This window comes from Peromyscus eremicus, chromosome 8a (genome assembly GCF_949786415.1).
Source record: "Peromyscus eremicus chromosome 8a, PerEre_H2_v1, whole genome shotgun sequence".
Classification (NCBI taxonomy): Eukaryota; Metazoa; Chordata; class Mammalia; order Rodentia; family Cricetidae; genus Peromyscus; species Peromyscus eremicus.
The window spans coordinates 20,690,828-20,709,096 of NC_081423.1; the positions used below are offsets into that span (position 1 = coordinate 20,690,828).

The window sequence follows — 18,269 nt, forward strand, 5'->3', positions numbered from 1 at the left end:
CCCACATGAACTATGCATTACATTTTGAGAAGTCTTATTATAAAGAAAGGAGGCAAATGCAGATTTTACCAAGGTTTGGTAATAATAAAGGTAATACTGATAAAATAACAGAGATAATAATTATTATGTACCTAGAATATTCCAGGCACTCATCTGAGCCCTGCATAACAACTTACCTCTTTTTTTTTTTTTGGTTTTTCGAGACAGGGTTTCTCTGTGTAGCTTTGCGCCTTTCCTGGGACTCACTTGGTAGTCCAGGCTGGCCTCGAACTCACAGAGATCCGCCTGGCTCTGCCTCCCGAGTGCTGGGATTAAAGGCGTGCACCACCACCGCCTGGCACAACTTACCTCTTTAATTATCAAAATTTATAGGGGAAGAGGTACTATGATTACTGTACCTTCCAGATGAGACAATTGATGCTTATGAACTTGGTGAAGGCCTCACGGTTACTGATAAGAGACAGGGCAGTTCAACACCTTCTACTCTTGTATTAAAGTAATCATCAGTTTAAAAGCCAAAGATGGCCAGGCGGTGGTGGCGCACGCCTTTAATCCCAGCACTCGGGAGGCAGAGCCAGGCGGATCTCTGTGAGTTCGAGGCCAGCCTCGGCTACCAAGTGAGTCCCAGGAAAGGCGCAAAGCTACACAGAGTAACCCTGACTCGAAAAACCAAAAAAAAAAAAAAAAAAAAGCCAAAGATGAATAAACCAGAAAGACTTATATTCAAACACTGTGGCCTAATTCAAAAGTGCTTCCTGAAGAAATAAGAGGGTCAAGAGAATGTGAATGGTGTTGCTTTCCTTCTCCCTGAAGAATCATGCCAGAACTTAAGATGAATACAAATAATAGTGAAATATTAGGCAACCCAGGGCAACCATTATCTCCAAGCTAGCCATGCTACAGACCACATTTAAGACTTTGAATTTAGATTTTCATTTCATGCTCATGAAGCATGCTGAAGAGCGTTAAGTCATAGGCAACATCTCGTCAACGGAATCCTTGGACTAATGCTTTCTTTCCTCCTTAAGAGAAATGGCAGGTGCATTTTGGGAGCTATTTTCTCAAAGCAGGAAGGTCTCCCCTGGTCAATCCAAAATAAATATTGTTCTATTAGGCACTGAAGAAATATTTGTTGAGTTAATGGATATGGATACAAAGTGCTCTCTCCAAGGTAATTTGACTCTATTTTTCTGAGGTTGCATCCCGGCAGCCCTTGCAGGCAATGTTGCCTATTTGTCACGTGCACATTTTCCTCAATAAGCCAATGACAAATACCAGGATACAACAAAAAAAAATCCAGATGCAAAAATCCAGATTTATAGTTTTCCCTTCTAAATTGGAAAATCTGGCCTAACAGTGTAGAGACTGCGCTCCCGTGTGGAGCCCCCAGTCCACTCTGTGCGGGTGCCACCTGCAAGACTCTGGCCCCTCTCATTAGTTACTTCCTGTGCTGTTAGTGTTAATTGTCCATTTGACAGAATGTAGAATCACCTGGAAGAGGGGACTCTGGGCACACCCGTGGAAGGTAATTTTGATGACCTTAGTTGAGGTGGGAAGACCCACCTACTGTGAGCACCACCTTCCCTTGTTTGGCATCCTGGAGTGTATATAGAGAGACACATGCAAGCTTTCACTGTTTTCCTCTGACTGTGGTCATGATGTGACCAGCTGCTTCAAGCTCCAGCTGCTTGTTTCACCTGCCTGGATGGACTGCAATCTGGAACTTTGATCAAAATCAAACCTTTCTCCCTTAGGTTACATTTATCGGGATGTTTTCTCACAGCAACAGGAAAATAAAGACACTTGTTAGCCTACCAGTGATGAGCCCAATAGGTCTAAGTCCTAATCCCTGGAATCTAACTGTTACATAGCAGATGTGAAGAGTCCTTATAGGTCAAAAGGTATAATAGCTATGATCTAGAAAGGAAAAGCCTATCCTGGGCTGTGTGGGTAGCTCCCCCGAGGCTATCACCTGTACTTTTGCATGAAAGGCAGAGAGAGATTGCAATACATACACAGAAAAGAGGAAATAAAATGAAGCAGAGGGAGTTCTCCACCACCCAAAGCATACCAACAGCTTTCACAATCTAGAAGAGGCCACAGGGGGATTCTGCCTCCATATACTACAGAGGGAGACACTCGCTGGGGACATCTTGGCTTTATCCTCCTGACAGAGAATGGAGAATAAATTAGTGTGTGTCAAGCCACCCATTATTTTGCAGTTCATTCCAGCATTCTATGCCAAGAATTCCCAGGAGCCTGTACACAAAGACCTCTGCACCTGCAAGGGTGCAGTCCTTCAGAGATGTAGTTTTGAGGCAAAACTGGCAAAGTAAGGTACAGTGATAGTAACTTGCATCTTCCAGGGGTCTCATGATCTCCAAATCTAGATATGGTCAGAGTCACTCATTTTTTAAAAAAAATCTCTGCTGAAGCATTGCTATTTTAATATGAAAAGTATGGGTTTTTGGATAGATTTATATTTTCATTTTAAACTTAGAGTTTATATTCTAACTTCATAAATGCCATAAACAATGAATCTTCTATCAGGGATGAGATAAATAAAGAGAAAAAATCACTATAAGTTGCATACTCTACAGCCTTCACTTTATAAATAGGCAGTGTAGACCCAGAGCAAGACATTGAGGACCCTAAGATCGTCCAGATAACTAGAGAAGAATTAAGAGAGGTTGCCTCACTGTAGGCTCATTACTTATTTCACTTTCTCCCTCCACCTTTGAAAATCACCAGCATTTACTCCTACTTCTTTGGTTATTGAAATAAAGTGTACTGTAAGATGCATGTAATAGAATGTCCTATTTGTTCAAAAGTAGTGTAGACGTGCCCTCCATCCATCAAAGGAAATACTCCAAGTCCATCTCCAAATATGACTTTTTCTAAGCAAACTAATTTATCTGGAACATTTAAGTCAATCCATATTTAACTGTAAGAGGGTCTTAGGATGTAAGTACTGTTTAATGCACTAAAGAGTACAGCTATTAAGAAAAATTGGAAGAATAACTCAAATGGTGACTTTTGAAGGAGATGAGAGAAATGGTAGAGAATGTGTCATAACCCATTTATTAAAAACATAAAAAGACCCTGAGAAAACCTGAAGAATTAGGCTACATGAATTGTGAATTAAACAGTGAGTTTAGGTACCGAAGGATAACATGAATTAAAATTGTATACCAATGCTCATTTTATGGAAGGAGATAGAAATGGAGAGAGAAAGTGGGAGGGGGGAGTGTTTAATTAAATTTTATTTCAAATAGTGAAATTTTTACAGTGATCACAGACACTCCAATAAGGAAAGAGCTGTGTAATATGTTATCATATTAGCAAACTTTTGAACCTTTCTAAGCCTCTGGGGGTCAAGTCACATTTGGACTCTACTCTGCAAATATTTCACACAACAGTACTATTTTCCTTAATGCAATACCAGAACTCCCTAGAAACTCATGGAGTCTATATTGCTGTAACTAACTCAGGAAATAGTGATTTTTTTTTTAACCAGTCAGAAGTTGCTTCTCAAGGACTCAGCATAAACCAGCATGTGACAAATGCCTCTGAGTAGTTCAAGAGTGCATGCTGTTATCTCTGCCACATGCAGTTCTATCCATACCACAAACTTTCCTTTATCATCAATGGATATGCTTTTGATGCAACATTTGAATCTCATTTAAACATTTATCTTCTGGAATTCAGAGAGGCTAAAAGTCAAACTATTCTTGTCTCCAACATTTGAGTAGTGACACCCTTGCCATAGCTCAGGTTCCAGCAATGCTCAAGGCTTAATCCACTCAATAGGAAAATTTGAAAGGCAGTTTTGGGCAACCCTTACCTCCAGTTATGTATAGTCTGGATGTTGCTCATTTATTTCTAAGACCTATAGGTCATGGCATATGATTCCTTATAATATCCTCCGCAATAAAAACCACACCATTCATTATTCCAGAATAGTCTGGTATTATGTGAACATGCCATTGCCTAAATGATCCATCTATTACCTGCATCTCACCAAGACTGGGCTCATTACTGGAGAGTGAGCCCTGACTTATAGGTAATCAGGACAAATCATGGTTTAGCACATGCATAAGAGAAAACTGAGCTAAGCCAGTATTTCAGGATCTTGAGCTTGTACTAGGAAAGGATTAAGAAGTTAAAAACTTAGAGCTGAGGCTAGAAGGTCAAATTGAGAGGAATCCATAAGTGCCACAAAGCAATTCTACTAAGTAGGGAAAGGATAAAGAACACACCCACAGTAGCTGAGCCACATACACCACAGACAGAACACCAGGATGCTAAACCATGGAGTCTATTTTGGAAAGGTCTGTGTAATTCTTCAGTGTCTAGGACAATCTGTCTTTAGAAAGATACTAACTGTATCTATGACAGTTCTTTTTTTTTCTTCATCTTCCTCTTATATAATGAATTGACTTTTCATAGATATCTATGGATTATTATTCTAAGATAGAAATCCTTCCCACCCCTTCCTGATGGAGCACAAATGAGTTTGTTTCTCACATGTAAGCAGGAGATTAGCCAGAAACTCGGCATTCATCTGAAAATGCTACACCATTCACCAGGTTTGATGACACGCTATCTGAACTATTTCCCTGCCTCCCGCAGAGATCCTGCTGTTTCCTAACTACTTTGTGTGATGTTACATGATCATCGCCAGCACAAGCGTGTTAATGCATGCAGCTCAACGGGACTTAGTCTAACACGGACATTTGCTGGCAACAGAGACTACCAAAATACTGCAATGCTCAAATGTGCACTTCCCCAACTGCTGTTTGCTAGGTATTTTAAGGCATTGGTTGATTAAATATCTGGTATCATTAACTCTAATTTTAACTTCAATTAAATGTTTAGGCTCCATTTAGCCTATGTTCACAAAATGGTGAGTCAAGGTTCTCATTTCCAACGTTTTCAAAAGTGATTCTTCAGTTTCGGAATATTGTCTATGTTGTTTTAGTTATCCAAAAGAGCTAATTTACCACAACTTAAAGAATATATAAGTATCGTGCTAAAGTTAAAGCTAACATTAACTGAAAGTTTAATTTGATGTCACATTTCTTAGAGTACCTCTATATAAATCCAAATGGTGCATACAGATTTCTATTTGAAAAAAAATCATTGTTTGATTATCCATCACAATGAAAAGAATGATTTTAGTGTGACATCTGGCCGAACTGCTTCTATTTTTTGAGCCTCCTTTGCCTTTCTTATCATAAATGGTCATTTCAGGCTTTTACTTAGACATGAAGACCAGTGAAGTTAAGACACGATGGAGGCTTTAATTTTGAAAGGAACTTAACAGTTGTAGCTGTTGAGCTGCTGGTTCCAAGAGCCAGTAGTCTGCATCACACATCCTGCTGTTTCACAGCTGCTTTGTGTGATGTTATATGAGCATGTATCGTACACGTATCTTGATGCATGCATCTCAGTGGGACCTAGGCTAGCACACAGAGAATCCTTATTCAACAAAATGTGTGGTTTGGGTATAAACAAGGATATTCTCTGTTGAGTGAGTCAATGTCTTAGAAGTTCTAAGTGATTGAGCTGTCACTATTGCTCTACAAGTATCAATGGCAGATCTGGGGGACCACACATGATTGGCCAGGTTGCAGCTACTTTGTGGCCTGTAATGTGCACAGCATTAGGATAAACCCAATGGAAATGTACTGTGAAAGCAGTACATGTGTGTTAGGTGAGGCTCCAACCTGGATAAGGACGCAATACATATATGTCAACCACTTAGGCCAAAATATAATGAAATCTCTTGTTTTCATTTCAGAGGAGGGAGAAAGCATGACAAACTTGAATCCCGTACTTAATGAGCAAAGTGTGAATGAACACTTTGGTCTATTCCTACTCACTATACAAAACGGACAAATAAAACTTACCAAGTGTTATCAGGATCTCTTTATCAAGGTTTAACCTACTCCCAGCATCTTCATGTAACTGTTAAGAGCCAAGGAACTTTGCCCTTCTCATCTGCCCATCATGGTTCTTTGCTAATGGCTCTATGTGAAGGGAGTACACTGCTTGATCTTTGGGACCCTTGTGAAGACAATTTGCATTGCTTCCTTCAAACTATTTTATATAGATACATTTCTGTTGAGGGTCATTTGCAAATTACATTTCTAATAGACTTTTATTTTTTAAAATAATATATCAGTATTCAACACAAATATATGAAGAACATTGTCTTTGATGTTATGCCACTTGTATCCCAACATTGATGGTCAATGTACTTTTTTACCTTACATTGATCACTCAGTCTGAATCTTTGTGTTGGTTGTAAAGTTAGTAGATGATTAATGACATATTATAGACAGGTCCCTGGCTCATTTGTGAGGTAATAGGGGGAATATGTGAATATTCTCATGCCCATAAAATGAACTTCCCCATCCTTATAATTAACTCCTGATAGAGCTCTGTAGTGTACCTGAACATCCCAGAATGGGCTTTTTTTGGTTTATGAAAATGGGCTTGTGGAAAAGGGATAGTATATAGACCAGCTTTTATCTAGGGGAAAAGGGAGGGAATTGCAAATTGCAGACACATTTTATTGATACTATAATGGGGTTATCAGATAGAGTATGAAAGTCATTATTTGGGGTTTGGATTTGGATAAGAGATAGAGGGAGGGGGACATGAACTCAGATTGAAATTCTTCTGTAGGGGCCATGTCTGATACCCTCAAAAGCTCTCCTTCCATCTCCCCACCACATGTCCCCAGCTGTCACTTTAAGTGACATAGTAGTCGTCAGCTGGCAGCTCAATTGAACCCTAACAGCCCTCATAATGCAGCACACACAGTAAAAAAATGAAATGAAGCTAGAACTTATATGTTTGTTTACTGTATATGTTTTTCAGTGTTTTTAGATAAAAACTTCCATTTGTCAATGATCCAGTGGGGTATAAATGAAAATGATTATTCATACCCCCCAGTAGAGAAAGCTCCCTTAATCCACTCACCAATGAGGTAACTCTGTAGTGTTACAATAATCAACTTGTGGTATATCCTCTATGAACGCTTACAACTATAGCAGTTCATAAGCACTAGGAGACATTTATTCATTTACATAATATAGTGAGAGACTTTCACCCATGTGAGACCATCCATTATCTCCCTGTTCCTCCCTGGAAATATTTCAAATAGACACAATTACATTGAGGGCCATTTGATAATTACATGTTTAAATGACCAAACTTAAAGGAAATAAATATATGCAGTGACCAACACTAACTTAAGTCACTAAATTATAAACATATCTAGATATTACCAGTGACATTAGGCTTCTCAGCTTCCCTTCGCAGCCAGAAGCACAATGGTGGGTCTGCCAGACTAGCATGTAAATAGGAAAAGTACTAATGCAAACTCTCCTTAAAACACTTTCCGCATCACTACCAGTTTATGCAGTGACATTTTCAAGTTATTTCCCCGTCGTCTGTCCTCTCTTAGTTAGCCACATCATGGCCACTGCCAAGGAGAGAAGGTAATGTCTGATCCACAGCTTCAAAGAAGTTTGTGAGATTCCTGTTATGAAATTGCAAAAGTTTAGATAATTCATTCAAGCTTGGCTTTTTTCCATGCACTTTTCTAAAGAAAATTTAAAGTGTCAAAAATACATATCTTGTGCTCATTATTAAATGCTAAATACCACCGTGTTTTGAGCTGCCTTGTGGCCATTAGAAAGGAAACAGGTGTTCTGATAGATTATAATGTGTGAGTCAGATGATGTGCAGGACAGAATTTTAATGAAGCTGCTCACACAGAACTCTGACTGGCCTCTTGAATGTGATGCTCAAACCCTGAAAGTAGTCTTCAAGACAAAAATCGCAGGGATACAACTCAGGAAGCACTCATTAATAATCAACAAGTAAATGGGATGTGGAAAATCATTATATTGAGATGCCTTTGCATGTCAATGCAATTTAATACAGCATTAGCCTCAGGAGAAGGTGGGTATCATTTGAAAGGATGTTCAAGTCTTTGTATATATGCAAATATAGGAAGAATGCCTCTTAATTGCCACATTAAGTTCTTAGTAAAGACCATGCCCAAAGCCAGATTCTAGGTGTAGCATTTCATGAGAGATGGGGGATAGCTTTGGAGCATGGCATCAAAGAATCATCATCCATTTCTTTCATTAGTGTTCTATCTAGAGGTGTGTAAAGTAACAACTTCTCTGCCTTTCCTCATTAAAATGTCTTAAGAAGATATAAAATAAAATTCACTTAGAGTTTTGGGGGTGTGAGGACATTTCAAAAGAAAGATCTAGATTACAAATCTTGAAGCTTTTTCTGTGTCAGGAAGTAGAGACACCCCTTGAGTTAGCTGGCAGTTTCCATGAATGATCAGGAATTTGGTTATGTGTTAGATTATGGGCCTGCTCTTCTGAGACTCAGATCACTCTAAGTGACCAGATCTCACAGTGGGAAGGCATCAGTCTGCAGCTCTCTTGCTAGGACAGAGTTAAGAAGCCATCTATATGGTGGGTTCCCCTGCCTTTAATTATCTTCCCACCCAGTCCCTAGCTTCTCCATGTTCCTTGTCACATAGGCTTGGCAGAGAACTTCCCACCACTTCCTAAAAGGATGTAAAAGTCAGATGTTTTCCTTTTAGGGATTTTTCTGAATGCTCCTGTCCGGGTCTGCTCCCACCATCTGTCCAAACTGCCTATCTCTCTTTAATATCTCCTAATAAATCTCTTCTTTGGGTTTTAAAGGAAAGCTTCTCCTTCCCTTTAAGACCCCATAATACCCTCTCTGATATTATGTACTCTATATCTGAATATTCTCCAACCTCAACTTCTTCTCATGGCTTCATGGTCGAAGGTCACCTCTCCTAATAAAACTCAGTCTTGAAATGTATGCTTCGGTATCTTTCCTCAAGCAACTGAACCCTCTTGCCAATGTCTTTCTTCATTCAGTATTTAGTTCCTTCTACATTAATCGGGATCACATCAGATTATTATAATCTCTGCCACCATTTTATTTTTTTTAATTTTTATGTGTAAGTGTGTTTTGACCACATGTATGTCTGCACATCTCATGTGTCTCTGATTCCCATGGAGGCTAAGAGAGGGCATAGAATCCTCTGTTACAGATGGTTGTCAGCTGTCATGTGGGTGCTGAGAATGGAACCCAGGTCTCCTGGAAGAGCATCTAGTACCCTTAGCTGCTGAGCCACCTCATCAGATGTCTTCCCTTAAGATGGTTTTAATTGTATCAGATTATAAGTATACAGATATTTTGGTACATGCTTGGCATCACAATTAAATCATTATCAATATACAATTCTGGAGAAAAAAATGTGTCCTGAGGCTAGTACTTTAGCTATTTTACAACAAAAATTACTAAAGAGTTCATCAAATGAACAAAATTTTCAATTGAATAAAATTCCCTTTGGCTAAATGAATGTAACTAATAAGAAAATGGAAATGTACTTGTTTTTATTTGTCTCAAGTATTTGTAGAAGAAACCAAATATCGGCCTACAATTGAGTTATCTATCTTTTTCTAATGCCCCTTTTTCTCCCAGAGCAAGGCTCTGTAACCTTCCTTCTTGATATTCCATGGTACAGTACCTGTATCCATAGCCAATAAAAAGATCCCATAAATAATGGCTTGTATGAATTTACGGGCAGTTAAGGTATGATACACACTTCTGAAAATAAACAATAATAAGAATATATGAAAAGGCATGCTACAAAATTTGTCTTAAGTTATCCTTCTTGATTTAAAAAAATTACAGAAGATCTGTGAATAAATCAATACCATATATAATCTATACTTTTTTGGGATACAAATAATACCTATTTCCTATTCCTTCTGCGGCAACGATCCCAGTACATTATCCCTGCAACCTACACCCTGTGAAGAGCAGAAGCAGTGTCACAGTTCCAGATCTGCTCATGTGCAAATAGTCTGTAAATCTAGCTGTGTTTAAGTTTCATGCTTAGATGCACTTTGCCAATGACATTATCTACCAGATTGAAAAGGAACTCTGTTTCATGTGGACAGGAGCCAAAACGATTTTACTCTCATTCTTCTATTTACCTAAGATGTTGCTGGCTCAGGGTGTTTTCCTTACTATCACGTAGACACAGCTCACATTTCTACCTCAGCAAATGCTGTCTTATTTGTAGGCACCGCACTTGCTCTGGCTTGATGCCAATGTGTTCAGCTTGTCAGTCTTTGGGGTCATGCACTTGCTCCAAGAATGTTTCTGATGTTTCCAAAGTATTCTCTCATTCCTCTGCCACTTTGCACCAGCATTCCTAATAATCACTTGCCAGTTCTTCTTGTTAAATATTGTCATTGTTAGACTTTACAGGCATACTGCATATGTCACCAGATTTTAAACTTGGAAGCACCTCTGGATGTTCCGTAGGTATCACACCTGAAACAGCCATTTCCTGAAGTTCCCAAGGACTTAGAATGCTTCCAGGGGTATTCTTCCAGGAAGCCTGTGGATCCTGTCTTCTCTCTATAACATGGATGGCTCCTTTTAAGAGGGAATGGATGGTATCTTTCCACTGAGTTTGCCTAAGATCTCAGACATGTGCACTGATATCCAAGGGAAATTTTGGATGGATAAGAGAAGAGACGGTGGTTGAAAATTCTCAGATGTGCTGTGCAGTGTCACGTGACCGTGGAGTTTGACAGAGAAGAACTTCATCCTCCATGTTTTGAAGGGAGATTCATGCCCTTATCTTTTCTGCACTGCACACTAATGGTACTTTGGTTGTTTAAAGGAGTGGCTAACAGAACACAAGAACTTTATCTGTCTTCCTACCCAAAGAACTCTAGCACTGATTCAACCACAGTGATACCCAGGAGAGTGAGGGCTTAGTCAGCAGTTTGATGACTGCAGCCAAGTCAACAGAACAGCTAACAATAGGATGTTAATGAAGGATAAACTGCTTTTCCTCCCAGAGATGTGGCTCCTGAATGTCTACAGTGTGATATTTTGAGAAACAAGAGAGCCTCTGTGGAATGGCTGGGGAGGAATAGCAGGACATCACTGACTTTCCCAGCTAAGAATAAGTACCCTTTATTAGAGCTGATAAAGAACAGATCCAGTCCATCCTGCCACGCCCACTTGCTCTAACATGGCCTTTTTAGAAGCTTCTGCCATTGGTATGTCTACCAAAGCCAGAGTATAACATGCCAGAACCATCATTTAGGAACCTAAGTACTGAGCCTCTGCATATGATATTCATATTCAAATGGCTCATAAGGCAATTATATGTTTACTGTAAAAACTAATCTGTATTTCTAGTACCCTTATTTAAGCATGTATTTGCTGTTTACCTTCCTTTTACTGAATCTGACTCTATTATTGAAATAGTATTCTGTATTTTATTGCCTCTGAACATCTCTAAGTAAAACATTTTAATGTCCAAGTAAGTAAGTACAGGCATAGTTTAAAGAGGCCTTTTCAAAACCCCTCCCCGAGTCCTTGGGTCATATAAGTGACATGATACTAAGGAAGACAAAAGAGAACTCAGAGTAAACCATTATTCTTTGCTTTCTATCAAATTAAATTAAAGCCAACAAATGGCGAGAACCTCAGTGGAATGAGTTACAGATTTTATCTCATGCCTATGAAAAATGAGACTTCAGGGAAACCTTTGTGTTTCAACTCTTCCACAGTAAAAGCCTATCTTCAAACAGTCACACCTAGTCCCATTTTCTTGCAAAATCCAATCCTCTATCACATCTTTATTCTTGTCCTAATCAATTATCATTTAAGGGCCCTGACAACCAGAACTGCCCTGCGATTGCTCTTATCATCTTTGCTTCACCAGAAGATGTAATACTGCAACTTAGCCATTTAAAAATTATAAAAGAGGGGAAAACACAAGAAAACTACTTCATAAAAATAGACACCATAAAGGTTCAGACACAGAAAAAACTAAATTGCTTTCACTGGGGTTCCATTCTGACATCTGTGCCACTTGAGGGCAATGGATAGGCCATATTTTAAAAATAATTTTGTTACAAATCTCAGCTGTGTTCTGAACCTAAGAGATGTAGTTAGGAAACTAAATATATTGCCAAAGAAAGATCAGAAGAAAAAAAAAGACTCTCCTCTATTTTGCTTATTTAGAAGAATGAACAGCACCTATGATGTGTTTTGTTCTAGCCAAGGAGTCTGGTGCAGCCCAGAGTGTAGGGATTATAATCCATAGAATATGAGTAAGTATGATGGTTATTACACACTGTTGTAGCCCTTAGCATCCAGTGTGTGTCCATGTAAAATGAGCTATTTTGACACACTGCTGATCACACTCTTTATTGAAAGCATTATTCAAAGTACCTATAAAGGCTGACAATAACTTCCAAAATTGCTTCTATGAACTGCTGCCTCAACTGAGAAATTCCACTTCCATCCCATGCCTCATGAGCAAAGATGGAAAGGAAGGCTTCCCTCCTTATTTAATAACCTTGACTCTCACCTTAGTGGACTTGACTAAGCAGCAGTTGGAACTATCTAGCAATGTACCCTCACTGCTTTCCTTTGGCATAATTAATTGATCACCGCTCATGTTTTACCTAACTCATCTTATAATGCTTATGCATAGTCTACCAGGCACACAAGACCCATCAATAGAAGCTTGCAATCATAATTCTTGTCCACTTCCTTCTTCATAGAGGGGAAAATTTAGATTCAATAAGGAGAAATGAATTTCTCTCTGCTACAAACATGGTTAATGGCCGTCTTGACTGCTACACTCACTGCAAATCCCCCTGTGATATGCTAATTCCTAGTCTGCTGTACGAATTGGTAGAAAAGAAGCATTAAGGCTGATTAGTAATGGGAAGAATTCTGACGGTCCTAGAGGAGGAGAAAGATGAAACGACCAGTTTGAAGATGTTCCTGGACCTCCATCTCAGGACCAGTGGATCCCACTTTCCTCTAATGACCTAACTCATGCTTTACATGACCCTTACTAAAAACTTTTACCCTATGGACTTCTCAAAGTGAAGCAATCACTTCTACTGTGACTTCTAAGTCTTTCATTTGTTTCCTTGGAGGACAATCAAAGTTGCTTAGTACAGGCTTATTCCTGTTTTACCAGATTGTGTACTATTTGAGGGCATCAGGCTCTCCTGATTTACCATTGAGTGGATGCTAGTTCTTCACCAAGGTGTTTTCCTCCTCGGGTATATACAAACTGTGGGACAAACGGCATAGAACAAACCATAGAAGGTTGTGAAGACACTAAGAATAGTTCGATGTCATATTCCAACAGGACCTTCTTAGTTCCCTCTCTAAAGACGTTTTTTAGGATTCCACAGTATACTTACTTGGCGTCTATCTCATCACAAGTGAGAAATAATAAAAATTATGATTTCATTATTGGCACATGACAGCCATGGAGATTGCAAATGTATGTAGCAAAATGCTGGGAGTGACTCTTTTGCTATCTAGATAAAGTGATTCTAACTGTAGGTCAATTTCCACTGTACAAACACAAAACAAGATGAAACAAGATCCACAACTATAGTCAGTTACGATGTTAGCATCTTTTCTTCGCTTGCTCAAAAATTTATTGAGAAACTTCTGTGACGTGAAGCACACATTGGGGTCCTTGTGGTCGATTTTCTTTGCTATTTAAAGTGTTCTTTGACGAGTGATGACGTTTTGGTAGAGAACAAGGGGAGCGTTACAAATAGTTAATGAGAGCTAGCTTGCTTTGATATAACTTAAAAATTGACTAGATACAGTGCAATGTGCCACAGGGATGGTCATGGATATGCTATTATTTCAAGAAAATTCACATTAGTGTGAGCAAGTTAAAAGTGCTTCCAAGAAGAGGTGAGTCTCTACTGCTGCACAAGAAAGAACAAGTGTGAATTTGAAATTTTTCAAGATGAAGTTGCATATATATACCTATACACATATATGTATATACATATGTGTGTGTATGTGTGGAATATATATAATATTTCAAATTAAATAAATGCACTTTGCATTTAAAAGATAAACATCAGTTAAACTAAATGGGACACATATTTATTGAGAACCAATTTGTGCTCAGCTCTGCTGCAGAAGCAAATCAATATGACCCACTGAATTACTTTTGAAAATTCAGCAAATAATACAGTACCTGTGGGAAGACAGGCAGATGTGATGGAAGCTAAATATCACCCATTCGCCACCCTCGTTTTTTGCTCCAAGTTTGACTGTCATACACAGCTTTCCCTGTTTATTACTTTTAGCATACGGGCATGGGAGTCAAACCAACCTGGGACCAAATACTGGTTAAGCCACTCAATAGCTTTGAAACTGTGTGAGGCTACTCTACATCCCCAAGTCTAGAATGGAGTATTACATAATGAGAACATCTTCACTTAATAGCCTCATTGTTTCAAATTATGCACAGCAATGCCTGCAGAAGGCTTAGCATGGTTCCTGGCACATGAAGTGCTCAGTAGACATTTCCCCTTACTACTGTTATCACTAATAGTAATGACCTCTGCTAGAGAAGTCAAATATCTTTAATTACCCATTAAATTTCAAATTATTAGATTCTCATGTGTGTAATTGTTACAAATCAAAATATCACAATTGGGATAAGAAATGTAATCCCAAGAAAGAATCGACCCAAAGTAAATGCTTTAATTAAGTGCCAATTAAAGGTACCTACCTTAAAACCTTGCACTTAAAGTACACCTGTAGAGTGAATGCAATTTTTCAAGCTATTCCTGTCACTTTGACATTTTGAATGTCCTCAATTACTCCAAGGAAAGGAAAACAATCTTAAATAAATCTCCCATGTGAGGAAACAGATTTGATGGCAACTCAAGGGGAAATGAAGCATTATTCTCACTACAATTAGAATTTTTAATATACATACTTTAAGGACAATTAGTCTACAGTCAATGGATATTACACGATCTGACAGTTACAAGCAATCTCCCGAGGTGGCGAAAACAGAGTAGAAGAATGACCTTTATTTGCCATGATGGAAAATAAAACTCCCTGAACATTAAAAGAAATGTCACATATTAGGGAAATCTTGCAATTGTGGTACTAAGGCATATACATAAATTTGAGAGAGAGAATCACACAACTACAGTTTGTTTGGTAAAGTGGACAAAATAAAAGGAAGCATCAACTAACACTTTTTACTTTAATTTGTGACAGCCTGTAATTATGGCCTATTTCTCTTTCACAATGGCAGCTTACAGTTCGCGCCTCATAATGGTGTATTTGGGATGGTAACACAAAGGACGTCTGCCCCACTCTTCCCCCTGTCTCTATTACTTTCTTTTCCTTCTCCTTTCAAAGACTGACTACATGGAGCCATTAGGATGTGGTTCATAATTTAATTGAGCTGAGGTTTACACTCATAACTAAACAATAAAGTTAAAGTAATGAGTTTCAATCACAGGACTGTAGCACATGGTTTAATTTACATAGATAATTAAAATCACCACCCCTACTGTCCTTCCTTTGTACTTGAGGCCGAACTAGCAAGATAGCTAGATAGTACCAGTACCCCCTTCCCATTAAAGGGAAATGGACAACCTAGAAAGGGTGTGGGGAACCATTTCAATCTAATTCACCAACCCCTTTTCAAAGCCAAAAATGCTTAAAGTGAAACGCATTTAAGCCAAGTGTTTTTAGTGAAAATTATTCTTATAATTAAGGAAAGTTTAATACATGGGCTGGGTGTATGCTTCAATAGAAAGCATCACATGTGCCTGTACTTTCCCATGTGCTCCCCCAGAATTCCTTAGTCAGCTTGCATTGGGTATCTTTATCTGTTGAGTCACAGGCTCCTGCGGTGGGCAGTCATTTCTCATTCCACTAATCATTCACAGACTATTATTTAACTGCCAGAGCCCCATAGTGGAGTGACAAGTTCTAATTTTATCGTTGAAAGCATAAGAAATTCTACAGAGGAATAATCTCTGTGGATTTCATTTTAAAACAAAACCTAACTGTGGGGTCTGGTATCACCTTTGTGGGAATTGTTATTTATCACTCGACCCCTTTACCCATCCATCTACAGCAACCAGCTCACTGTTTTGGTTTTCTACTTAGTTTTCCTTGAGCTTTGCAACAGAAGTTCTGGTTAAAGCCACCTGATACCTTTTGACAGAATTGAAGGGGAAGCCATTATTGCTGTTGACACTAATGCTGCCATTTGCATGATGTCACCTGGGCCAAGCCAGAGATGGGACGCCTACATTCATTCTGAACTGTGGGTCTACAGTGCTGACAGGTATTTCTGAGTCCTGCTTTAGTGTATGTCCTACTTTTTGGAGAGGTTGAGAATCTTATGTAAAAGATATATGCTGTACCATACGTGGTACAGGCATCTTTGCTAGATGACATTACAACTTCAGCATTTTATTAAATAATTATGCCTTTGATAGTGATAAAACCCCAAGAAAGAGTGAGAAATCCTGTTTTAATGGGGAGTGACACAGAGTTTGAATCTACAGCCCACAGCTAGTGAGATGCTTATGCTGAAAAACTAAGAAACTAAAATCTTTTGGGAGTAGTGTGGTTTAAAAGTAGGTTCCGATGAAAATTAGTTTTCTTCTGAAATCTGACAGATAGTTGTTATTCTATTTATCTGAAATCAAGACATATTTGACAATGTTACAAATAGTATGTGGAAAATTGATAGGTGAACTTTTAGACTTAGAGACAATATATGCAAATCTGCTTCAGTTAAAAAAATTTCTCCTGGCAGATTTTTTTTGTTTTGTTTTGTGTTTTTGCTTTAACAATATGGAACAATAATTAACTGATGCTTTACTGTAGAAAGTTGTTTAAGTCTGATGTCTAATTATGTGAAGAAAGATTTAGTAATCACAAACTAATTTGTTTTTTAAACTAATTTTTAAAACTAATTTAAAATTTTTAGGTGTTTTTAAACAGTGAGATCAAACTGGTGGATAATCTTTGAACCCAGAAACTCATGTCCAGAAAGATCTTCAAAGACTATAATGCACCTGGTGCTATTTATGAATATTTAAAAAAAACCATTCATATTCTATAATGAGAATTAAGAATTCAATGAAGTGAAGCCGCTAAATGGATGGTTTTCAATATTTCTTTTGTTTCTCTACAGTCGCTTACCTTAATAATGGGATCTGGACAGCAGAAAATGGAACAGAAGCCAAGCAACCCTTAAGTGTCATTATACCAAATGAATTCTATGACTGTAAATGTGACTGGATTGCTGAGTCTTATTTACTAAAAATAGGTTTAAGGATAACTTCAGACATCAGCATATTTGTAACAGTGAAATACCAAGTTATTTTCCTTCTCTGAATGGCACTGACATGTGGCTCAGGCCTTTTGTTGACAGCATGTACTGAAAACCAAGTTTCACAGTTAGTTGTAGTTAGATCAGTCCTTTCTAAATGTGCATAATGGAGGCTTCCCAGAAGAATTATAAAGATGTTCACAAGTAGGCAGAAAGAGTAACTGCAATTGCATAAATTCAGTAGTCCAGTTATCCCTATTCTGACCATATGATAATAATCGAATCAGTTATATGGATTCTACAGTCTTCTACTAGAGCATCTACGTGGAATACTACACACTAATGCGAGAACACAGGGTGAAGCCACTACTGTGTTTCAAAGGGATCTGTTTGAAAGAATCCGTGTCCCCGTCAGCCACTCCTGTGTTGTCATTTTTGTCTAGAATGCTTCTTTTCACTTGTCCCAGGAATAAGTGCCACTCAAAAGTTGGCAGCCTGATTTTAACCACCCGTTCCTTGTAAGAAATTACTTTTGTCTGAGATCTAACAATTTCTCACCTTTCTCTTTCACAGAGTCTGTTAAAACCAGTAATTTAAAATCATACATGGGTTTGAACTTTATGTCTGCCTTCTTCACGTTTCTCTTCTGTGGGTTGTTACAAATCTCTAGTAAATGAATATTTTATGAATGAATGAATGAATGAATGAATGAATGTCCAGTTGGTGTCATTCCCGTCTCATACACATCTTATGACATGTCCAGAGTTTATACACATGGCCTTTTTTCCTACAACTTATTTACCCTGCATTTGAAATTCTCTCCCTCTCAGTTAGCTTTTGTATGATACCGCAGCTGTCTGACAAAGCAACGCTTTCCCTTGTTCCCATACTTTGCTTATTTTATTTTGTACCTGACTTTTAAACACTAAAACCCCAAAGAACTAAGGAAGGAGTTGATACCATCATGCACTCTCTGCTCTCACGTGAAGCCTCACAAAATGGTATAAATGGA

At 38.4% G+C, this 18,269-nt stretch overlaps 1 protein-coding gene across 6 annotated transcripts in view; it reads right to left on the reverse strand.

Moving 5' to 3' along the window:
• Tenm2 (teneurin transmembrane protein 2) overlaps positions 1 to 18,269 on the reverse strand; it is a 942,842-nt gene that overhangs the window by 727,702 nt on the left and 196,871 nt on the right. The window lies entirely within an intron of this gene.